Below are 26,195 nucleotides of genomic sequence, written 5' to 3' on the forward strand. Positions count from 1 at the left end.
CTCATCAAATAGATCCCGGTAATCAGACAAAAACTCAGGAACCTCGGAAGGGGTGGATGACGAAATAGTCAGAAATGGGACATCACCATGTACCCCCTGACAACCCCAGCTGGACACAGACATGGATTTCCAATCTAATACTGGATTATGGACTTGTAGCCATGGCAACCCCAACATGACCACATCATGCAGATTATGCAACACCAGAAAGCGAATAACCTCCTGATGTGCAGGAGCCATGCACATGGTCAGCTGGGTCCAGTACTGAGGCTTATTCTTGGCCAAAGGCGTAGCATCAATTCCTGTCAATGGAATAGGACACTGCAAGGGCTCCAAGACAAACCCACAACGCCTAGCATACTCCAAGTCCATCAAATTCAAAGCAGCGCCTGAGTCCACAAATGCCATGACAGAATACGATGACAAAGAGCAGATCAAGGTAACGGACAGAAGAAATTTTGACTGTACCGTACCAATGGTGGCAGACCTAGCGAACCGCTTAGTGCGCTTAGGACAATCAGAGATAGCATGAGTGGAATCACCACAGTAGAAACACAGCCCATTCAGACGTCTGTGTTCTTGCCGTTCAACTCTGGTCAAAGTCCTATCGCACTGCATAGGCTCAGGTCTAAGCTCAGGTACTACCGCCAAATGGTGCACAGACTTACGCTCGCGCAAGCGTCGACCGATCTGAATGGCCAAAGACATAGACTCATTCAGACCAGCAGGCATAGGAAATCCCACCATGACATCCTTAAGGGCTTCAGAGAGACCTTTTCTGAAAATAGCTGCGAGCGCACCTTCATTCCACTGAGTGAGTACGGACCACTTTCTAAATTTCTGACAGTATACCTCTATTTCATCCTGACCCTGACACAGAGCCAGCAAATTCTTCTCTGCCTGATCCACAGAATTAGGCTCATCGTACAGCAATCCGAGCGCCGGGAAAAACACATCGATATTACTCAATGCAGGATCTCCTGACGCAAGAGAAAATGCCCAGTCCTGAGGGTCGCCACGCAAAAAAGAAATAACGATCCTAACTTGTTGACCTGGGTCACCAGAGGAACGAGGTTTCAAAGCCAGAAATAGTTTGCAATTATTTTTGAAACTCAGAAATTTGGTTCTATCTCCAAAAAACAAATCAGGAATAGGAATTCTTGGTTCTAACATAGAATTCTGAACCACAAAGTCTTGAATACTTTGTACTCTTGCCGTGAGCTGATCCACACATGATGACAGACCTTTAATGTCCATTGCTACACCTGTGTCCTGAACCACCCAAATGTCTAGGGGAAAAAAAAGGCAAAACACAGTGCAAAGGAAAAAAAATGGTCTCAGAACTTCTTTTTTCCCTCTATTGAGAATCATTAGTACTTTTGGCTTCCAGTACTGTTATGGCTGGTAATTCAGTACCACAATGGACATAGAGGTCAGTGCACATACAGTGACCTGGCAATAACCCAAAAAATAAGAACGAGCTCTGAGACGTGGGAACTCTGTTGACCGCAATCCCTAATCCTCTCCAACACAACTAGAGGCAGCCGTGGATTGCGCCTAACGCTACCTATGCAACTCGGCACGGCCTGAGAAACTAGCTAGCCTGAAGATGGAAAATAAGCCTACCTTGCCTCAGAGAAATACCCCAAAGGAAAAGGCAGCCCCCACATATAATGACTGTGAGTTAAGATGAAAAGACAAACGTAGAGATGAAATAGATTTAGCAAAGTGAGGCCCAACTTCCTGAACAGAGCGAGGATAGAAAAGGCAACTTTGCAGTCAACACAAAACCCTACAAAATCCACGCAAAGGGGGCAAAAAGACCCTCCGTACCGAACTAACGGCACGGAGGTACACCCTCTGCGTCCCAGAGCTTCCAGCTAGCAGAAAAAACAAATTGACAAGCTGGAATAGAAAAAACAGCAAACAAATAGCAAAGAGGAACTTAGCTATGCAGATAAGCAGGCCACAGGAACACTCCAGGAGGAAACAGGTCCAACACTAGAACATTAACTGGAAGCAAGGATCCAAGCACCAGGTGGAGTTAAATAGGATAGCACCTAACGACTTCACCATATCACCTGAGGAAGGAAACTCAGAAGCCGCAGTACCACTTTTCTCCACCAATGGAAGATCACAGAGAGAATCAGCCGAAGTACCACTTGTGACCACAAGAGGGAGCTCTGCCACAGAATTCACAACAGTTAACTATATAAAACACTATTTTATTGGTTAAAACCATAAACACGACCACAAGCATAACACAACATACCACCGTGCTCTCTAGATATACCCTATCAAAGGGACCCTTAATGCCTACTACCTATCAGCGGAGGTTGGCACCCTAGACACAATCGAGATTGGCGCCCCCACTCAACGACGGCTTGCCCTAAATCTCCTGTTACTGCCCTACAAATGTGTCACATTTGGGCAACAGATATACAACAGGAAGTAATTGGGTAGACAAATATCAGTAACGAATTCTGCCCATTGGTAGATAAGGCACAAAAAATTGTATTTGTGATGATAGGGTGAGAGACACAGACATACAAAGTGCAAAACAGTGCAAAATAAAGTGCTAAAAGTGAACAAAAAATCCTAACTACACTGCTCCCTAAGCTCAGTTCCTGCCTTGCTGTGGGGGTTGGCACCCTACTGTACAGCGGAAATGGCGCACGTCAGCTATCCCTTGGATTCCCTGTGGGTAGCTATGGACGATGGCACAAAAAATATGCCTAATAATATATGCTTAGTAATAACCTTGATATAGTAAACCAAGCAAGGCAGAAATATATAAATACACTGAGTAAATTATAGATAGTACAGCAAACTATCTATGTACACGAAAGATATATTAGCAGACCAATAATGATAATTATGCAGGTCTAATACAGATCATCATGAATGATATGAAAATTATTTTCCAGAGGCCTCAATGAATAATAGCCAGAGATATTACACTCTTGCACATAGATAATAATCTCATTTAAAGTCATTGCATAGAGTACCAAGCAGTTGTTCAGTATAGCCAATATAGTTATAACCACATCAGTCTGTCAGTGTACATAGATGACAATACGGTAGAGCAGTGAGCAAGGAACAATACTCATCATTCTGAAGATGTCATGGTACGCCTCTACGCGTTTCACCTTCTCGGATCATCAGGAGGCTTTGATGTATGGATGTGTCATGGAATAACCCACTCCCTCTCACTTATATAGGTTTTGACGTTGATAGGTAATTTCCGCCACTGGAGGCATAACTCCACCTACCCCTAAATTGTCTGCTATGTCAGACTGTTATAGTACTAAAATGCTATGCAGCATATGGAATATAGATGTACTAACCACCATGTTCTTGTGGCCCAACTGGCCTGTAGAGTATGTCCCCTCGGCATATATGCCTTTGTCTCTAGTGCGCCGCTCTGCCTGCGATGTCCCTGGCGTGCGTTCCAACTGGAGCGCATATTGCCGCGCCTCCAGTAATGCGCATGTCCGGAAGTGGTCAGCGCTATCCAGGAACATAACTGCGCATGCCCGCACCATATGTGCTTATGCCTCTAGGTTGTGCCGCTTAGCCGGAACTATCCACCCGGCGTGCGTATCAGCTGGAGCGCATCTGACCGCGTCCCCAGCACTGCGCATGACCGGAAATACAGGGCACTAGCCGATATCATTGCAGGCATATAGCACTTGTAGTTGCTAGGTAACGGGCGAAGCATCAGGCCCACCAGGCCAAAATCATAGGGCGCCCAGCCCGATCGGCTCAGTATTTATATTAAATGTTGCTGCTCCTATCCACTGTCACTTTCGGCAGCAATATCATGCACACCACATATACATTATATGGGAAGCCTGCCATATTGTTATAACAACACCACATCAAATGCCCCCAAGATGTACCGATATGGCTAGCTGGTGGGCTTATAGCATTATAGCACATCGAGTAGGGACTAAGTTTGTGGCAATACCGTTTGCTCCTATATACATACTAGTGAGAGAGATTAAATAATAAGATACCATATTTAGTCAGTCAATATACATCGCAAAGACATGATAAATAACAATGTTCACAGTAAATACTGTGTGCCCTGTATCGCCAGGGTAAAGCATAGGTGACAAGGTAAGTATACAGGTACAGTAGTTCAGGTAACCTTCCATAGAAACACAGTTGCTCGATAGAGGTTCTTAAGTTTATTATTAAAATCTTGAAATATTATGTTAGCCACACTAGTTTAGATTAGGGCCAGCCACCCACAGCTTCGAGTGAAGAGTCAGAAGGGGTACAGCGGGCAACAAGAACGTAGGCTGATTATTTATAGAAAACATGTAAAGGACTGGTTTTCATTCAGTCCCAATGGAGCTATACAGTTTATATGATGAATCCACACACATTCTTTCTGTAACAGCAACCTATCAAAATCACCACCTCTTGGATTTGGTGTATACACCTCTATGATGCTAAATGTAATATCCTGCAGGTTGCCCTGAAGTATATCATTCATATGCTTAGCAATCGGTGTATCGCGTCCATGTTTGATATCGCCTACGTGCTCACCTACTCTCCTCCTAAACTCCCTCTTGGTTTTACCAACATAGTCCTTAGGACACTGGCAGGTAGCAATATAAACCAAACCCTTGGTCTTACAGTTAGAAAAATCACGAAGAAAGTATTCTCGGTGGATGAACTAGTGACAAACTTGCATGATTTCATGTATCTACAATTTACACAGTTGCCACATTTAAAAAAACCACAGGTTTTTCTGTCAAGCCAAGTGCCCTCAGTCGCAGGCCTTTTAAATTGACTATGCACTAGATTGTCTTTTAGGGACTGGCCCTTCCTATATGTTATTTGGGGCTTTGGTCCAATCATGTGGGTCAAGTCTGGGTCAGCAGATAGAACATCCCAGTGTCTTTCCAGAATTTTGGCCACTCTGGCATGTTGACAATCATAGGTGCCAATAATTCTAATGGACTCCAAGTCAGTCATATGTCTCTTTGTCTGAGTCTGTAACAGAGCACTCCTGTCCTGTACGAGGGCATGATTAAACGCTGCCTCCACAATCCCTCTAGGGTACCCCTTTTCCCTAAAGCGATTTTTCATGGAACCCGATTGACCAATAAAAGTACTAGTGTCCGAGCAATTCCTTCTCAGTCTTAAAAACTGACCCTTCAGAATGCCTCGTTTAAGAGCTTTTGGATGGTGACTCTCCCACCTTAGTAGACTATTGCTACTCGTGGGCTTCTGAAAGATCTGTGTTTTTAATGAACCATCAGTGTTTATGTGGACACTAACATCCAAAAATGACAGCACCTCTTGATTGATTTCAAAGGTAAATCTCATACCTACGGTGTTATCATTTAGTTGTTGAATAAAATCACCAAAAGCTTCCTGTGTCCCCTGCCATATAACAAGCACGTCGTCTATGAATCTGTACCAGACCCCCACATGTTGATGCCACCACCTCACCTCATCGGAGAAGACAATCATTTCCTCCCACCAGCCCAGGAACAGATTAGCATACGATGGGGCACAGGGGCTCCCCATCGCTGTGCCCCTGAGCTGGTGGAAGTACTTCCTGTCAAACATAAAATGATTTCTAGTGAGTGTGAAGTGCAGTAGGTCTAGCACAAAATGACTATGTGCTGTACATTGGATAGCTCTCATCTTAAGGAAGTGGCTCACTGCAGATAAGCCCAAGTCGTGTGGGATGTTACTGTAGAGAGCCTCCACGTCAATAGAGGCCAGGAAGGAACCCTCGGTTACATGTATCCCCTCCAACTTAAGCAGCAGGTCTGAGGTGTCTCAAAATGTAAGACGGGAGGGCCAAAACAAATGGTCTCAAGATTTCATCTATGTATACACCACAGTTTTGTGTGAGGGAATCGGAGCCTGACACTATTGGCCATCCTTTTATTGGGTTAAAACCTTTATGCACCTTTGGTGTTGTATAAAAGGTGGCAGTAAGAGGATGAGTTGCTATAGCGCAAAGTAAAAAAATCCTGTTCTTCCTTATATTTCTCCTCCTGTTCCTCATAATCACCCAATACGACCTGAGAATACTGGGTAAGGCAGGGCTGTGTGGTATCAACCACTGTGCAATCTTGCTCCATAGCCACCTGCTCAGCATTTAACGCTTCCTCTTTGAAATTCTGCAGTGAACGTTTTAATAGACAGACCTTTGGGATGGTTACACTCATAATAGAATCATCAGCACTCTCCATCTTGGTGCAATACTCAAAGGAGGCTGAGTGTTAATCTGATGGGTATTCGGAAGCTGGAGTGCAGAACTGATCAATAAGCATTGCCAATATATGAAAGGTTTAAGAGCTGCTGCAGCAAAGTTAAACCTAAGATGACTTTTAGAACTGTGCTCTGACACGGCGTACCTTAGCAAGTAGGTATGGAAAGTCAAGGTAGGTTTTTAAAAACCTCTGTAAACCAAGATCAGCATGTGGGCCATGCATGGAACGTGTACCAGCTTGCCAAGCTTTAAAACCGCCACCAAGTTACTCCCATTATCACACACAACCAGACCTGGCTGGACGTTCAGCAGGGAGAGCCACTGATTGGTCTGTTCTTTTATCCTTTTCAACAGCTTGGCTGCATTGTGAGCTTTTACCAAATAAACAGATGAGCTTCAGCAGAGTGTACTGCTGCTTTGCAAAGGCAGTGCTGCAGTCTTCCCAGCTGGGGAGGGGTAAAGTGTCTAGTTCTGTTGAGGATGAGGAGAAGTAGGAGAAACAGAAGCTCGAATACGAGAAGACTGAAACCCTAATGGAAGTTGGGACTGCTATTCTTGGTGTGGGTAAGATGTGTGATGTCCCAGCCTCTTACTCTGTCTCAGACTCCACCTGGTTAACCCAGTGTGCCATCAGGGAAATGTATTGTCCCTGTCCACAAGAACTTGTCCACATGTTTGGTTAGGTGGACCTTCCCTGTGACTGCATTGGCTAGAGCACGGCTGATAGTGTGTATCACATGCTTATGTAATGCGGGAATGGCACAATGGAAAAAATTGTGGCGGCTGGGATTCGAGTACTGTGGGGCTTCCACCGCCAAGAGGTTGCATAAAGTCTCAGTTCCCACAAGTCGAAATGACAACATTTCCGGGGCTAGCAATCTGGCAATGTGAGTGTTTAGCATTTGGGCCTGTTTTACATCTGCTTTCTGGTATATGTCTTTGGCAGGGACAAATGCTGTGGACAATAAAGTGGAATGGTGTGTGCAACTGCAGGTTGTGAGCAGGAGGCATCAGCACTTGCTTTATGGTCAGCAGAATAAGATGGCCATAACACAGGAGAAGAGGTAGTGGTTTCAACCTCAGACACAGATTTTGTGCCAAGGTGTTCCACCCAATTACAAAGGAACGTAAACAGTTTCTCATAGTGTCCAGCGTTGGGGTCATATGTCTTCTGTGACTCTTCATGGTTGGAGGAAGAAGGACCAGGTTGGGGATTCAGAGGCCAAGTCTCTTGGGCTCTTGGCTACTGAGACTGGACCATGCGGAAGACTTCACGGTGCTGTTGTCAACATACTGGAGCCTTTGTCTGCCATCCAACCCACAACATCCACGCACTTGACTGGGTTATTTTGTGGTGTAGCACGCTGACCAAATTTTGACAGGAACCTAGAATGAGATACAGTCACCTTCGGATCTGTCACCTAGCCTTGGCGGGCACCACCACATCCACATCCTTTACCATCACCATTTCTCATATTGAATGCGTTATGATTATAACAAAAGAAAAATTACTGGCTTTATTTTTCAAAAGTACCCTCAGAAAGGTCTTATGTACAAAGTCACTGTATCTAGCAATGTGTGGCTATTTTTTTCTGATCTCATCTTTATTATATGTGGCAACAGCAAACTGATGTAAATTACAGGTAAATATTCACGTTTGCGTATCTCTGTAGGCTTTGTGCAAGTCGCACAACTGCTAGATAAAGATGCGCTATTTATTAAACCAATAGAAAATTAAGATGTTTTTATATTGTCTTGCTGACACACTGCAACAGTGGAGTAATGACAATTATTGTCACTGGTAAATTGTGTTATTTGTTTATCTCTATCTGGATTGTGCATGTCGCACAACTGCTAGATAAATATACGCTATTTATTATTATTATTATTATTTATTATTATAGCACCATTTATTCCGTGGTGCTTTGCATGTGAAAAGGAATATACATAATAAAAACAAGTACTTTAAACTGGCACTAAGGAAAATCATTTTGTGTAAAAAAAATTATAGGCTGCTACACAGAAATATTATGTAGCTCCAAAAAATGGTTTTGTATATGCTGGCACTGCCTAATATTTGCTTCTACAAATAACTGATTTGTATATTTTGGTAGTGTATTAAATAGGGTTGAGCGAAACGGGTCGTTCATTTTCAAAAGTCGCCGACTTTTGGCAAAGTCGGGTTTCATGAAACCCGATCCGACCCCTGTGCGGGGTCGGCCATGCGGTACGCGACTTTCGCGCCGAAGTCGCGTTTCAATGACGCGAAAAGCGCCATTTCTCAGCCAATGAAGGTAAACGCAGAGTGTGGGCAGCGTGATGACATAGGTCCTGGTCCCCACCATCTTAGAGAAGGGCATTGCAGTGATTGGCTTGCTGTCTGCGGCGTCACAGGGGCTATAAAGGGGCGTTCCCGCCGACCGCCATTACTTACTTACTTACTTACTTACTAACCATTGTTACTGCTGCTGATCTGAGCTTAGGGAGAGGTTGCTGCCGCTTCGTCAGAAGCAGGGATAGCGTTAGGCAGGGTCCATTAACCACCAAACCGCTTGTGCTGTAGCGATTTCCACTGCCCAACACCACCTTCGGTGTGCAGGGACAGTGGAAGCTACATTTTTTTTTTTTTCCCTCAGCGCTGTAGCTCATTGGGCTGCCCTAGAAGGCTCCCTGATAGCTGCATTGCTGTGTGTACGCCGCTGTGCAAACCAACTTTTTCAAAGCACAAATCCTCTTGTTCCTTCCTTTCTGCACAGCTATCTTTTTTGTTTGTCCACACTTTTTATTTAATTTGTGCATCAGTCCACTCCTTATTGCTGCCTGCCATACCTGGCTGAGATTACTGCAGGGAGATAGTAATTGTTGGACACTCCCTGTTTTTTTTTTTTTTTGTGGGAGATTAAGATTGACATTTCTGCTAGAGTGCCATCCCTGTGTGTGCCATCTCTCAGTCAGTGGGCCATAGAAAGCCTATTTATTTTTTTGCTTGATTTGGGTTCTAAAATCTACCTGAAAAAATCACTACATCAATCAGTGGGAGAAAAATATTGGCCTCAGGGCTTGTGTGCCACTCCTGACTCCTGTGTGCATCATCACTCACTCAGTGGGCCATAGAAAGCCTATTTTTTTTTTTTGCTTTATTTGGGTTCTAACTTCTACCTGAAAAAAATCAATAAATCAATCAGTGGGAGATTAATATTGGCCTTTGGGCTTGTGTGCCAGTCCTAAGCGTGCCATCTCTCTCTCTCAGATAGTGGGCCATAGAAAGCCTATTTATTATTTTTTTTATTGGGTTTATAAATTTTCCCTGGAACAAAAAAAAAAAAGTGGGAGATTAATATTGGCCTCTGGGCTTGTGTGCCAGTCCTGAGCGTGCCATCTCTCTCACAAATAGTGGGCCATAGAAAGCCTATTTTTTTTTTTTTTTTTGGTTTTATAAATTCTCCCTGAAAAAAAAGGGAGATTAATATTGGCCTTTGGGCTTGTGTGCCAGTCCTAAGCGTGCCATCTCTCTCTCTCAGATAGTGGGCCATAGAAAGCCTATTTATTATTTTTTTTATTGGGTTTATAAATTTTCCCTGAAAAAAAAAAAAAAAGTGGGAGATTAATATTGGCCTCTGGGCTTGTGTGCCAGTCCTGAGCGTGCCATCTCTCTCACAAATAGTGGGCTATAGAAAGCCTATTTATTTTTTTGGTTGATTTGGGTTCTAAATTCTACCTGAAAAAATCAATAAATCAATCAGTGGGAGATAAATATTGGCCTCTGGGCTTGTGTGCCACTCCTGACTCCTGTGTGCGTCATCTCTCACTCAGTGGGCCATAGAAAGCCTATTTTTTGTTTTATTTGTTTTATAAATTCTCTCTGAAAAAATCATTTTTATGTTATTTGGTTTCTAAATTCTTCCTGAAAAAATCATTTTATTCTATTTTTTTTTTCCTAAAGTCTCCCTGAAAAAAAAAAAAAATCAAATCAGTGGGAGATTAATATTGCCCTTTCTGCTTGTGTGCCAGTCTTGACTCCTGGGTGTGCCATCTCTCTCTCTCTCTCCAATTGTGGGCCATAGAAAGCCTATTATTTTTTTAGCTTGATTTGGGTTCCAAAATCTACCTGAAAAAATCACTACATCAATCAGTGGGAGATAAATATTGGCCTCTGGGCTTGTGTGCCACTCCTGACTCCTGTGTGCGTCATCTCTCACTCAGTGGGCCATAGAAAGCCTTTTTTTGTTTTATTTGTTTTCTAAATTCTCCCTGAAAAAATCATTTTATTTTATTTGGTTTCTAAATTCTTCCTGAAAAAATCATTTTATTCTATTATTTTTTTTTCCTAAAGTCTCCCTGAAAAAAAAAAAAATCAAATCAGTGGGAGATTAATATTGCCCTTTCTGCTTGTGTGCCAGTCTTGACTCCTGGGTGTGCCATCTCTCTCTCTCTCTCCAATTGTGGGCCATAGAAAGCCTATTATTTTTTTAGCTTGATTTGGGTTCCAAAATCTACCTGAAAAAATCACTACATCAATCAGTGGGAGATAAATATTGGCCTCTGGGCTTGTGTGCCACTCCTGACTCCTGTGTGCGTCATCTCTCACTCAGTGGGCCATAGAAAGCCTTTTTTTGTTTTATTTGTTTTCTAAATTCTCCCTGAAAAAAATCATTTTATTTTATTTGGTTTCTAAATTCTTCCTGAAAAAATCATTTTATTCTATTATTTTTTTTCCTAAAGTCTCCCTGAAAAAAAAAAAAAATCAAATCAGTGGGAGATTAATATTGCCCTTTCTGCTTGTGTGCCAGTCTTGACTCCTGGGTGTGCCATCTCTCTCTCTCTCCAATTGTGGGCCATAGAAAGCCTATTATTTTTTTAGCTTGATTTGGGTTCCAAAATCTACCTGAAAAAATCACTACATCAATCAGTGGGAGATAAATATTGGCCTCTGGGCTTGTATGCCACTCCTGACTCCTGTGTGCGTCATCTCTCACTCAGTGGGCCATAGAAAGCCTTTTTTTGTTTTATTTGTTTTCTAAATTCTCCCTGAAAAAATCATTTTATTTTATTTGGTTTCTAAATTCTTCCTGAAAAAATCATTTTATTCTATTTTTTTTTTCCTAAAGTCTCCCTGAAAAAAAAAAAAAATCAAATCAGTGGGAGATTAATATTTACATTTGTGCTTCAGTGACAGTCCTGCGTGTGTGGCATCTCTCTCATTTGTTGCCACCAACAGCAGAGTGTGTAACATTGTGCCTGATTTTCGTTGTGGTCTCACTCACCTGTAAAGGGGTAGCTAAATCATACTGAAGTTATAGCTCACCGTGTAAGTTGTGTGACAGCAACAAATACCGTTAGTTTGGTTACATTTTTAAAACAATGAGGAAGTCTGGTGGAAGAGGTCGTGGCCGGGGGCGTTCATTGTCAGCTGGTAATGAGGGTAGTGGTGGAGCATCAGCTGGTCGTGGGAAAAAAAATATTGCACCTAAGTCTGGAGCTGTGGAGCCAGGTTCGTCGTCTGGCTACACAATGCCTCGAACGCTCCCTTTTCTGGGAGTAGGAAAACCGCTTTTAAAGCCGGAGCAGCAAGAGCAAGTTTTGGCTTATCTTGCTGACTCAGCCTATAGCTCTTTGCCTCCTCTCGTGAAACTGGTAAATGTCAAAGCAGCGCGTCGTTAGTGGATGTTCACGGTCAGGGACAAGTCGCTTCCTTGTCCTCTTCAGCAAAAACAACAACAGAGAAGAATGCAGCAGGCGACACAACGGGTTACTCCATGGAGCTCTTTACACATACCGTCCCTGGCTTAGAAAGTGAAGCAGTTAACAGTCCATGCCCATTACAAGTTGAATCTGACATGGAGTGCACTGATGCACAGCCACAGCCAGACTACTATGCTGGTCCTTTGACTCAGACCACAACATTGCCCTCGCAGGGTAATGATCAAGAATCAGACCCTGATGAGACTATGTTGCCCCATCACGAACGCTATACCACCGACCGACACGGTGACACAGACGAAGTTGCACACGAGCTACAAGAAGAGGTAATAGATGACCCAGTTCTTGACCCCGATTGGCAGCCATTGGGGGAACAGGGTGCAGGCGGCAGCAGTTCTGAAGCGGAGGAGGAGGGGCCGTAGCAGGCATCAACATCGCAACAGGTTCCATCTGCCGGGCCCGTATCTTGACCAAAACGCGTGGCAAAGCCAAAACCTGTTGGAGGACAGCGTGGCCATCCGGTTAAAGCTCAGTCTGCAATGCCTGAAAAGGTATCCGATGCTAGAAAGAGTGCAGTCTGGCATTTTTTTAAACAACATCCAATTGATCAGCGCAAAGTCATCTGTCAAAAATGTTCAACTACCTTAAGCAGAGGACAGAATCTGAAAAGTCTCAATACAAGTTGCATGCATAGACATTTAACCACCATGCATTTGCAAGCCTGGACTAACTACCAAACGTCCCTTAAGGTTGTAGCACCCTCGGCCAATGAAGCTAGTCAGCAACGCAACATCCCTTCCGGCAGTGTAGGGCCACCATTTTCCGCACCACCTGCAGTATCTGTGCAGGTTTCTTTGCCAGGCCAAAGCAGTCAGGGTCAGGGAATCACCAGTTTCGTAGTAGGAAACACTGCATCTAGGGCACCGGCGGCAACAATACCATCTCCCACCGTCTCTCAGTCTGCCATGTCCACCGGCACCCCCGCTAGTTCCACGATCTCCAGCTCTCCAGTCCAGCTCACCCTACATGAGACTATGGTTAGAAAAAGGAAGTACTTAGCCTCGCATCCGCGTACACAGGGTTTGAACGCCCACATAGCTAGACTAATCTCGTTAGAGATGATGCCCTACCGGTTAGTTGAAAGCAAAGCTTTCAAAGCCCTGATGGACTACGCTGTACCACGCTACGAGCTACCCAGTCGACACTTTTTTTCCAGAAAAGCCATCCCAGCCCTCCACCAGCATGTTGAAGAGCGCATCATCCATGCACTCAGGCAATCTGTGAGCACAAAGGTGCACCTGACAACAGATGCATGGACCAGTAGGCATGGCCAGGGACGTTACGTGTCCATCACGGCACACTGGGTGAATGTTGTGGATGCAGGGTCCACAGGGGACAGCAAGTTTGGGACAGTTCTGCCTAGCCCACGATCTAGGAAACAGTTGGCTGTAGCCGTTCGCACCCCCTCCTCCTCCTCTTCGTCCTCCTGCAGAAGCGAGAGCTCGTCCACAGACCGCAGTCGCACAACCACTCCATCCGCAGCTGCCACTGTTGCACACCAGGTCTCCCATTATGGGGCAGCTACTGGCAAACGTCAGCAGGCTGTATTGGCTATGAAGTGTTTGGGCGACAACAGACACACCGCGGAAGTTCTGTCCGAGTTCTTGCAGAAAGAAACGCAGTCGTGGCTGGGCACTGTAGATCTTGAGGCAGGCAAGGTAGTGAGTGATAACGGAAGGAATTTCATGGCTGCCATCTCCCTTTCCCAACTGAAACACATTCCTTGCCTGGCTCACACCTTAAACCTGGTGGTGCAGTGCTTCCTGAAAAGTTATCCGGGGTTATCCGACCTGCTCCTCAAAGTGCGTGGACTTTGCTCACATATCCGCCGTTCGCCCGTACACTCCAGCCGTATGCAGACCTATCAGCGTTCCTTGAACCTTCCCCAGCATCGCCTAATCATAGACGTTGCAACAAGGTGGAACTCAACACTGCACATGCTTCAGAGACTGTGCGAACAGAGGCGGGTTGTTATGTTTTTGTGGGAGGATACACATACACGGGCAGGCAGTAGGATGGCAGACATGGAGTTGTCAGGTGTGCAGTGGTCGAAGATTCAAGACATGTGTCAAGTCCTTCAGTGTTTTGAGGAATGGACACGGCTGGTTAGTGCAGACAATGCCATAATAAGCATGAGCATCCCCCTAATGCGTCTGCTGATGCAAAGTTTGACGCACATAAAGGATCAGGCGTCTGCAGCTGAGGAAGAGGAAAGCCTTGATGACAGTCAGCCATTGTCTGGCCAGGGCAGTGTACAGGACGAGTTAGCGGGCGAAGAGGAGGAGGAGGACGAGGAGGATGATGGGGATGATTATATTTTTAATGAGGAAGCTTTTCCGGGGCCACTGGAAATTGGTGGCGCGGCAAGGCCGGGTTCTGGTTTTTGGAGGGACACAAGTGACGTGGATTTGCCTGAAACTGCCCCTCAACCAAGCACAACCGCAGATTTGAGAACTGGAACTTTGGCCCACATGGCGGATTATGCCTTACGTATCCTCAAAAGGGACACACGCATAACTAAAATGATGAACGATGACGATTACTGGTTGGCCTGCCTCCTTGATCCTCGCTATAAAGGCAAATTGCAAAATATAATGCCACATGAGAACTTGGAACTAATATTAGCAACCAAACAATCAACTCTTGTTGACCGTTTGCTTCTGGCATTCCCTGCACACAGCGCCCGTGATCGTTCTCACACGAGCTGCAGGGGCCAGCAGACCAGAGGAGTTAGAGGGGCAGAAATCAGAAGTGGCGTTGGCCAGAGGGGTTGTCTGACCAGGTTGTGGAGTGATTTTGCTATGACCGCAGACAGGACAGGTACTGCAGCATCAATTCAAAGTGACAGGAGACAACATTTGTCCAGTATGGTTACAAACTATTTTTCATCCCTTTTCGATGTTCTCCCTCAACCGTCATTCCCATTTGATTACTGGGCATCAAAATTAGACACCTGGCCAGAATTGGCAGAATATGCATTGCAGGAGCTTGCTTGCCCGGCAGCTAGTGTCCTATCAGAAAGAGTATTCAGTGCTGCAGGTTCAATACTAACAGAAAAAAGGACTCGTCTGGCTACCCAAAATGTAGATGATCTAACCTTCATTAAAATGAACCACAACTGGATTTCGAAATCTTTTGCCCCACCTTGCCCGGCTGACACCTAGCTTTCCTATGAAAAGGTCTTGCCTGTGGACTATTCTGAATGCCTTTTCCAATCTCGTAATTTTCTGCACCTGATTGTCCAGCATACGACATGTTTACACCTCACTAAACGGCCAAACTCCCCACACGGGGCCGTGGTATCGACACTTGGCGACAGCACCCGTGAGAGTGCTGTTTGTCTGAAGAGGTGGGTGTGCCCGCTTTTGGTCGACGGCACTGCCACTGGGTCCCTCCTAGTACAATAAAGTGTCTCTGGCGGTGGTGGTGCGCACCCAACGTCAGACACACCGTTGTAATATGAGGGGCCCTGGGCCTGTACCGCCCGCCACAAGGCAGTTCCCCCCCCAGCTCAAACAGTGCTCTACCACTTGCAAAATTATCTCACAGCTCCACCAATGTTTAGTCTATGCGCTGACATCCTTCAATGCCTGCCACTGACAATACCATTGTATTGACATTTTTGATATGTTAGGCCTTCGAAGCCTGTCTGCGGTCACTCCTTCCACTATGCCTCCACTGACCACACCACTGCTGCCCGTGTACCCCTGGAACCAATTTAAAATTGCCTTCAGCCATGTGTTATTATTTTAGGCCTTCGATGCCTGTCTGCGGTCACTCCTTACAATATGCCTCCACTGACCACACCACTGCTGCCCGTGTACCCCTGGAACCAATTTAAAATTGCCTACAGCCAGCCCAATTTTTTTATTTTAGGCCTTCGATGCCTGTCTGCGGTCCGTTCTTTCTACTACTACTACACTGACCAGGCCACTGCTGCCCGTGTACCCCTGGAACCAATTTAAAATTGCCTACAGCCAGCCCAATTTTTTTATTTTAGGCCTTCGATGCCTGTCTGCGGTCACTCCTTCCACTAGGCCTCCACTGACCACACCACTGCTGCCCGTGTACCCCTGGAACCAATTTAAAATTGCCTACAGCCATGTGTTATTATTTTAGGCCTTCGATGCCTGTCTGCGGTCACTCCTTACAATATGCCTCCACTGACCACACCACTGCTGCCCGTGTACCCCTGGAAACAATTTAAAATTGCCTATAGCCAGCCCAATTTTTTTATTTTAGGCCTTCGATGCCTGTCTGCGGTCACTCCTTCCACTAGGCCTCCACTGACCACACCACTGCTGCCCGTGTACCCCTGGAACCAATTTAAAATTGCCTACAGCCATCTGTTATTATTTTAGGCCTTCGATGCCTGTCTGCGGTCACTCCTTACAATATGCCTCCACTGACCACACCACTGCTGCCCGTGTACCCCTGAAACCAATTTAAAATTGCCTACAGCCAGCCCAATTTTTTTATTTTAGGCCTTCGATGCCTGTCTGCGGTCCATTCTTTCTACTACTACTACACTGACCAGGCCACTGCTGCCCGTGTACCCCTGGAACCAATTTAAAATTGCCTACAGCCATGTGTTATTATTTTAGGCCTTCGATGCCTGTCTGCGGTCACTCCTTCCACTAGGCCTCCACTGACCACACCACTGCTGCCCGTGTACCCCTGGAACCAATTTAAAATTGCCTACAGCCAGCCCAATTTTTTTATTTTAGGCCTTCGATGCCTGTCTGCGGTCCTTTCTTTCTACTACTACTACACTGACCAGGCCACTGCTGCCCGTGTACCCCTGGAACCAATTTAAAATTGCCTACAGCCATGTGTTATTATTTTAGGCCTTCGATGCCTGTCTGCGGTCACTCCTTCCACTAGGCCTCCACTGACCACACCACTGCTGCCCGTGTACCCCTGGAACCAATTTAAAATTGCCTACAGCCAGCCCAATTTTTTTATTTTAGGCCTTCGATGCCTGTCTGCGGTCACTCCTTCCACTAGGCCTCCACTGACCACACCACTGCTGCCCGTGTACCCCTGGAACCAATTTAAAATTGCCTACAGCCAGCCCAATTTTTTTATTTTAGGCCTTCGATGCCTGTCTGCGGTCCGTTCTTTCTACTACTACTACACTGACCAGGCCACTGCTGCCCGTGTACCCCTGGAACCAATTTAAAATTGCCTACAGCCATGTGTTATTATTTTAGGCCTTCGATGCCTGTCTGCGGTCACTCCTTCCACTAGGCCTCCACTGACCACACCACTGCTGCCCGTGTACCCCTGGAACCAATTTAAAATTGCCTACAGCCAGCCCAAATTTTTTAATTTAAGGCCTTCGATGCCTGTCTGCGGTCACTCCTTCCACTAGGCCTCCACTGACCACACCACTGCTGCCCGTGTACCCCTGGAACCAATTTAAAATTGCCTACAGCCATGTGTTATTATTTTAGGCCTTCGATGCCTGTCTGCGGTCACTCCTTACAATATGCCTCCACTGACCACACCACTGCTGCCCGTGTACCCCTGGAACCAATTTAAAATTGCCTACAGCCAGCCCAATTTTTTTATTTTAGGCCTTCGATGCCTGTCTGCGGTCCGTTCTTTCTACTACTACTACACTGACCAGGCCACTGCTGCCCGTGTACCCCTGGAACCAATTTAAAATTGCCTACAGCCATGTGTTATTATTTTAGGCCTTCGATGCCTGTCTGCGGTCACTCCTTCCACTAGGCCTCCACTGACCACACCACTGCTGCCCGTGTACCCCTAGAACCTATTTATAATTGCATAGAGCATCCTTTTTTTAATAGTAGGCGTACAAAGTCTGTCTGCGGTTCACTATTGAAATTGTCCTCCACTGCCCAGAGCACTGCAGCTTGTGTACCCCTGTAACTTTTTTCTGCTGCAGTGAGCCACATTTTTGGTTTCAGTCCTACTACCTGTGTCTGTCTGCGCCACTCAATTCAGCTGTGTTCCTTTGAAAAAAGCTGAGCGTCAATAGTCTTGTTTTCAGCCTCTAGGAATTTTAAAACTGCATTGGGTGTACAACTTTGGTAGGGCCTACTAACGGTGTCTGCCTCCCCAAGGTGTTCCCCAGGTTTCCTCTCCATTGCTTCAATCTTCATGCTCTTGTTTAGTAGTTGTTGGAAACTACGCTGCATTAGGCCTACAAATTGGGTATGGGGTGTAGAGAGATGGTGTGTTCCACTCCAAGGTGTTCTCCAGGTTGCCTTTCCTGAGCTTCAATCTTCATGCTCTCGTTTAGTAGTTGTTGGAAACTACGCTGCATTAGGCCTACAAATTGGGTATGGGGTGTAGAGAGATGGTGTGTTCCATTCCAAGGTGTTCCCCAGGTTTCATCGCCATTGCTTCGATCTTCATGCTCTCGTTTAGTAGTTGTTGGAAACTACGCTGCATTAGGCCTACAAATTGGGTATGTGGTGTAGAGAGATGGTGTGTTCCACTCCAAGGTGTTCCCCAGGTTTCCTCTCCATTGCTTCTATCTTCATGCTCTCGTTTAGTAGTTGTTGGAAACTACGCTGCATTAGGCCTACAAATTGGGTATGGGGTGTAGAGAGATGGTGTGTTCCACTCCAAGGTGTTCTCCAGGTTACCTTTCCTGAGCTTCAATCTTCTTGCTCTCGTTTAGTAGTTGTTGGAAACTACGCTGCATTAGGCCTACAAATTGGGTATGGGGTGTAGAGAGATGGTGTGTTCCACTCCAAGGTGTTCCCCAGGTTTCGTCCACATTGCTTCGATCATCCGACTCTCGTTTAGTAGTTGTTGAAAACTACACTGCATTAGGCCTACAAATTGGGTATGGGGTGTAGAGAGATGGTGTGTTCCACTCCAAGGTGTTCTCCAGGTTGCCTTTCCTGAACTTCTATCTTCAGGCTCTCATTAAATTGTAGTTAAATGGAACAACTGCATTTGGCGTACTAGTTGGTTTGGGGCCTACTATCGGTGTCTGCCACTCCTTGCTGTTCTCCTGGTTTCCTGTCCTGAAATTCCATTTTTAGGCTCTTGTTAAGTAGTTGTTAATGTTAGACTGCATTTGGCCTACTAGTTGGGTTGGGGCCTACTATCGGTGTCTGCCACTCCTTGCTGTTCTCCTCAACTGAACAAAGCTGGGCCGCCTGTTTACTACGGTTGCCAATTTTGAACTGCATGTCGACTACTTATTGATTTGGGCCTACTCTCTGTGTCAGCCTCTCATTCCAGTTGTCCTCCACTGCAATGCCCCCTGGTTAGTCCTGTGTTACCAATTTTGAACTGCATTTAGCCCACTTTATTCTTTGGGCCTATATCTGTGTTTCCTCCTCATCCTGCCCATTGCCCAGCCAGTGATAGATGAGTCTGCTGGTACATTGACCCATAACGCAAAATTCCCCGTGCACGCTACACAGCAAGATTGTGACCCTGCTGAAAGTCAGGTTCCTCTTCCCGCATACCATACCACCTTACACGGGGACAAAGAGGAAGGTGCAGATGAAAGTGCAGGTTCCTTCATCAGGTGGGGGGAGGAATACTAGTTGGCGACGTCACTGGCACAGGGCCTCTCATAGTACGCAAAAGTGTTGCTGCCGGTGGGAGGCGCCCCCGCCGTGCAAACACACCGCTGTACTTTGAGGGGCCCTGTGCCAGTGCCAATGCCAACGAGTGGGCCCCCCCTGCTTGCTCAGGATCACAGCACTTGCAAAGTTTAAATACTTACCTCTCCCTGCTCCACTGCCGTGACGTGGTCCAGATTTACTGGGCCCACTAATTACTTGAACCAGCCCTACCCCCCACAACTTTAGCCAAATGACCCCCAATTTCAAATGCCTTCCAATTATTATAAGGTAAATTACGATTGACAAGCTTCTTTAACAAGAATGGATGTTTTTGCCATTAAAATGGGCAGTGTAGGTGTTTTCCTGGCCTCCACTCACTGCCGACTATGCTCCCCCATTGACTTGCATTGGGTTTCGTGTTTCGGGCGATACCTGACTTTTCGCGATAATCGGCCGATTCCACTCGACTCGACTTCTAAGATAGTCGGGTTTCGCGAAACATGGCTCGACTCTAAAAAGGTCAAGGTCGCTCAACCCTAGTATTAAACCCTCCCCATTTCACCCTAATCCTACAGTTTATTCCTAATATTAAACTGTACAACACAATGGAAGATAGCAGAGATCTGCAGCATGCACTTGCAATGATGAGAACACCCATGTGCCTGCATTTACTCTCCCTTCTATTAAATCTCTCCGTATGCTGTCTCCACCAAACTAAGAACTAATCTTCACAATCTTCAGCTCTTAACCCCTTCATGACCTTGGGATTTTTCATTTTTCCGTGTTCGTTTTTTGCTCCCCACCTTCCCAGAGCCATATCTTTTTTTATTTTTCCGTCAATTTGGCCATGTGAGGGCTTATTTTTTGCGGGACGAGTTGTACTTTTGAAAGACATCATTGGTTTTAGAATGTCGAGTACTAGAAAATGGGAAAAAAATTCCAAGTGCTGTGAAATTGCAAAAAAAGTCCAGTCCCACACTTGTTTTTTGTTTGGCTTTTTTGCTAGGTTCACTAAATGCTAAAACTGACCTGATATTATGATTCTCCAGGTCAGTACGAGTTCAAAGACACCTAACATGAATAGGTTATTTTTTTACCTAAGCGGTGAAAAAAAATTCCAAACTTTGCTAAAAAAAATTGCGCCATTTTCCGATACTCGTAGCGTCTCCATTTTTCATAATCTGGGGTCGGTTGAGGGCTTATTTTTTGCGTGCCGAGATGACATTTTTAATGATAGCATTTTGGTGCAGATACATTCTTTCGATCGCCCGTTATTGCATTTTAATGCAATGTCGCAGCGACAAAAAAACGTAATTCTGGCGTTTTTAATTTTTTTTCTCGCTACGCCGTTTAGCGATCAGGTTAATGCTTTTTTTAATTGATAGATCGGGCGATTCATAACACAGAGAGATTGTAGCAAGCCCAGCTTCATTTCATCTGCTCAGCGCGAATTGGGTATCAGTGAGGAGCTACACAGCAGAGAGAAGGAACAGGAGCTGGTGGTTAGCACTACAGAGGCTAGCAGCCACACAACCTTTGTCTTGTCTCTCCTTCATGGATGTGTTTCAGATGAGTACGAGGATGAAGAGAGGGAGGAGGAGATGGAGCACCCAGGGCCTCATGAAAAGGTAATTTTGACAAGTAGGGAAAAGTTTTTAAAGCAAAACCTAGCCAACCAAACCAGTGTAGTCCCTAATTCCTCTGCAAATTTAAACTATCGAGTCTCAAAGCTGGATCCCTGGCATGACCTGTCCCTCTATGCTTTGTAGGTCACTGCCTGTCACTAGTGCATTGTCTGAGCAGGTTGTTAGTGCCACCATAGGGGTCATAACAGACAGGCACGTTTGCCTGTCAACAGCGAATGCAAACAGGCTCACTCTCAGAAAAGTGAGCAAAGTATGGATTTGCCCATACTTTTAGCCTGGGAAGACTGAATCTGCAATAGGCAGGCAGCTTAGTGTTATGAAATCAACTGTGGGTGCAATAATAAGAAAATGAAAGACATAGAAGACCACTGATAATCTCTCTCAATCTGGGGTCAAAATGATCACAAGAATGGTGAGCAAAAATCCCAGAACTAGGGTTGAGCGACTTTTACTTTTTTAGGGTCGAGTCGGGTTTTGCAAAACCCGACTATCTCAAAAGTCGAGTCGAGTGAAATTGGCCGATTATCGCGTAAAGTCTGGGTCAAGATCGACTGAAACACGAAACCCAATGCAAGTCAATGGGGGAGCATAGTCGGCAGTGAGTGGAGGCCAGGAAAACACCTACAGTGCCCAATTGAATGGTGAAAACATCCATTCTTGGTACTGAAGCTTGTCAATCTTAATTTACCTTATAATAATAGTTAGGTATTGGAAATTGGGGGTCATTTGGCTAAAGTTGTGGGGGTATGGTGGTTCAAGTATGTAGTGGGCCCAGGAAACGTGGACCACGTCACGGCAGTGGAGCAGGGAGAGGTAAGTTTTTCAACTTTGCAAGTGCTGTGATCCTGAGCAAGCGGGGGGGCCCACTCGTTCGCATTGGCACTGGCACAGGGCCCCTCAAAGTACAGCGGTGTGTTTGCACGGCGGGGGCGCCTCCCACCGGCAGCGGCACTTTTGCGTACTATGAGGGGCCCTGTGCCAGTGACGTCGCCAATGGGTATTCCCCCCCACCTGCTGAAGGAACCTGCTCTTTCATCTGCACCTTCCTCTTTGTCCCCGTGTAAGGTGGTATAGTATGCGGGAAGGGGAACCTCACTTTCAGCAGGTTCAGAATCTGTCTGTGTAGCATGCAAGGGGAATGTAGCGGTCTGGGTCAATGTACCAGCAGAGTCATCTAGCACTGGCTGGGCAATGGGCAGGATGAGGAGGAAACAGAGATATAGGCCCAAATAAGAAAGTGGGATAAATGCATTTCACAACTGGTAACAGGACTAACCAGGCGGCATTGCTTTGTTCAGTGGAGGACAACGGTAATGAGAGGCTGACACAGTGAGTAGGCCCAAATCAGTAAGTAGTCTAAATGCAGTTCAAAATTGGTAACAGTAGTAAACAGGCGACACTGCTTTGTTCAGTGGAGGAGAACAGCAAGGAGCGGCAGACACCGTTAGTAGGCCCCAAACAAACTAGTAGTCCCACTGCAGTTGTTCCATTTAACAACTATTTAACAAGAGCCTGAAGATAGAAGCTCAGGAAAGGCAACCAGGAGAACACCTTGGAGCGGCAGACACTGTTAGTAGGCCCCAACCAAGCTAGTAGCCCCACTGCAGTTTTAAAATTCTGATAGGCTGAAAACTTGATAATTGCAGGTCCTTTTTTGAAAGAGGACAGCTGTATTGAGTGGCGCAGCCAGACACTGCTAGTAGGCCTTACACCAAAAATTTGGCTCGATGCAGGTTTAAAAAAGGTTACATGGGTACACGGTCAGCATTGGTGTGGTCAGTGGAGGACAATTGGAAGGAGGGACCGCAGACAGACTTAGTAGGCCTAAAATAAAAAAAGGTGGCTCTATGCACTTTTAAATAGCATCCAGGGGTACACATGCAGCTTTGGTGTGGTCAGTGGAGGACTATTGGAAGGAGGGACCACAGACAGACTTAGTAGGCCTAAAAAAAAGGTGGCTCTATGCACTTTTAAATAGGATCCAGGGGTACACGGTCAGCATTGGTGTGGTCAGTGGAGGACTATTGGAAGGAGGGACCGCAGACAGGCTTAGTAGGCCTAAAGTAAAAAAAGGTGGCTCTATGCACTTTTAAATAGCATCCAGGGGTATACAGGCAGCATTGGTGTGGTCAGTGGTGGACTATTGGAAGGAGGGACCGCAGACAGGCTTAGTAGGCCTAAAGTAAAAAAAGGTGGCTCTATGCACTTTTAAATAGCATCCAGGGGTACACAGGCAGCATTGGTGTGGTCAGTGGAGAACTATTGGAAAGAGGGACCACAGACAGACTTAGTAGGCCTAAAATAAAAAAGGTGGCTCTATGCACTTTTAAATAGCATCCAGGGGTACACATGCAGCTTTGGTGTGGTCAGTGGAGGACTATTGGAAGGAGGGACCACAGACAGACTTAGTAGGCCTAAAATAAAAAGGTGCTCTATGCACTTTTAAATAGCATCCAGGGGTATACAGGCAGCATTGGTGTGGTCAGTGGTGGACTATTGGAAGGAGGGACCGCAGACAGGCTTAGTAGGCCTAAAGTAAAAAAAGGTGGCTCTATGCACTTTTAAATAGCATCCAGGGGTACACAGGCAGCATTGGTGTGGTCAGTGGAGAACTATTGGAAAGAGGGACCACAGACAGACTTAGTAGGCCTAAAATAAAAAAGGTGGCTCTATGCACTTTTAAATAGCATCCAGGGGTACACATGCAGCTTTGGTGTGGTCAGTGGAGGACTATTGGAAGGAGGGACCACAGACAGACTTAGTAGGCCTAAAATAAAAAGGTGCTCTATGCACTTTTAAATAGCATCCAGGGGTACACAGGCAGCTTTGGTGTGGTCAGTAGTGTTGAGCGATACCTTCCGATATCGGAAAGTATCGGTATCGGATAGGATCGGCCGATATTCAAAAAATATCGGATATCGCCGATACCGATACCCGATCCCAATGCAAGTCAATGGGACCAAAATATCGGAATTAAAATAAACCCTTTCTTGCCTTGTAGGTTCATTCTACATGAAGGAAAACAACTAAGAATAATGCCGGATGTATTTGGGGAGGTGGCAGAGACATTAAAGTCATAGAGGTTTATCCCAATCAAATAGAATAGCATGTTTTTTGTTTTTTTTTAAGACGTTCGGAGTGACAAAGATATTGACTATGTAAATTTTTTTTTTATTTTGTCAGATATTGATGTTTCACTATTCCACGCCCTTCCCCTTCTTTTTTTTCTTTTTTTTTTTTACTTTTCCCACACTTTCATCTTCATCATCATCAGCAGCATCTTTGACATCAACTTCTTCTTCACCTTATTCATCTTCTTCTTCATCCTTTACCTTTTTTTTTTTTTTGATTACATTCTTCATATTCATTTTATTCAACTATTATTATTCTTCCTATTCTACATATTCTTTTTATTCCACTGTTATTATTCTTCCTATTCTACTTCTTCATCATATTCTCATTTGTGACAGGCATTCCCGTAGTTGTTATCTATAAAAGTTTGAAGATTACACCTTCCGTTCTGCCAGTCACAAAAGTTACATTTGTCCGCGTTCAGTTTGGCCTGCAGCATCAGGCTTTATCCAGGGGCACCACGAGGAGGAACGGACTCACCCCCATACACTGCTTAGTCTTCTTCTGCATATAATTTAGATAATATCTTTTGCTCTGATATTAAGTCTTATGCTTAATGTTCTTCTGCTCTTTGTTCTGCAGCCTCTTGTTCTTCTGCTTCTCGGTCTTCCAGGGTCGTCGTCTCCAGTGTCGTCATCTCCGCCATCGTCGTCTCAGCCGTCGTCGTCTCCGCCGTCGTCGTCTCCGCCGTCGTCGTCTCCGCCGTCGTCGTCGTCGTCATCGGGGTGGTCTTCCGGGTCGTCGTCGTCGTCGTCGTCATCGGGGTGGTCTTCCGGGTCGTCGACTTTAGGGTCTTCAACTTGGAAATGTAGCAGAAGGTACAAGAAGGCTGAGAAAATGCCAAGAACCAGCTGATGGAACTGGAACTCGGATGGCTACCCGAAGGTTCAAGAGCCTATGGAACTACCGAGGACCAGTTGACGTTACTGGAACCCGGTTACTAAGCAGGAGGTACCCGTGCTAAAAAGCACTACCAAGGACCGCCTGACGTTGGCGGAACTCGGATACCCAGAAGGAGGCACCTAAGCCAAAGGCTCTGACCGGAACCAGCTGACGGTACTGGAACCAGGATGGGGAGCAGAAGGTACAAGAGCAAAAGACACTGCCGAGAACCAGCTGACGGTACTGGAACCCGGATGGGTAGCCGAAGGTCCAAGAGCCAATGGAACTACCGAGGACCAGCTGACGTTACTGGAACCCAGTTACTAAGCAGGAGGTACCCGTGCCTGAAAGCACTACCAAGGACCACCTGACGTTGGTGGAACTTGGATACCCAGAAGGAGGCACCTAAGCCAAAGGCTCTGCCCAAGACCAGCTGACGGTACTGGAACCAGGATGGGGAGCAGAAGGTACAAGAGCAAAAGACACTGCCGAGAACCAGCTGACGGTGCTGGAACCAGGTGGTGGACCTGAAGGCCCACAGGAGAGGAGAGAACAGCTAGGCCGCGAGGCAGCCGCAGTTACCGAACCCCAACAGTCCTACAGGGGGAGCTGGGCCTACTGGCACTACAGAACCAGCCTTGACTACCAGTTCACGCAGCCCACATAGGAAGCTCCTAAACTGGAGGCACCCTGGAGTTGGCTAACCCGACAGCACCACGACGGGGCAAGCATAGGCGTCTCAGTGAGCTTGTCACAACCCGGAAACAGCTGATGGTGCTGAAACCAGGCTTGGCACGAGGGAGTACCTGTGTCAAAAACACTGCCGAGAACCAGCTGGCGTTGCTGGAACCCAGATGCGTTGCCCCAGTGTGCAAGAGCCAATGGCACGACCGAGGACCAGCTGACGGTGCTGGAACCCGGTTACTAAGCTGTAGGTGCCCGCGCTTAAAAGCACTACCAAGGACCGCCTGG

This window comes from Ranitomeya imitator, chromosome 3 (genome assembly GCF_032444005.1).
Source record: "Ranitomeya imitator isolate aRanImi1 chromosome 3, aRanImi1.pri, whole genome shotgun sequence".
Taxonomy (NCBI): Eukaryota; Metazoa; Chordata; class Amphibia; order Anura; family Dendrobatidae; genus Ranitomeya; species Ranitomeya imitator.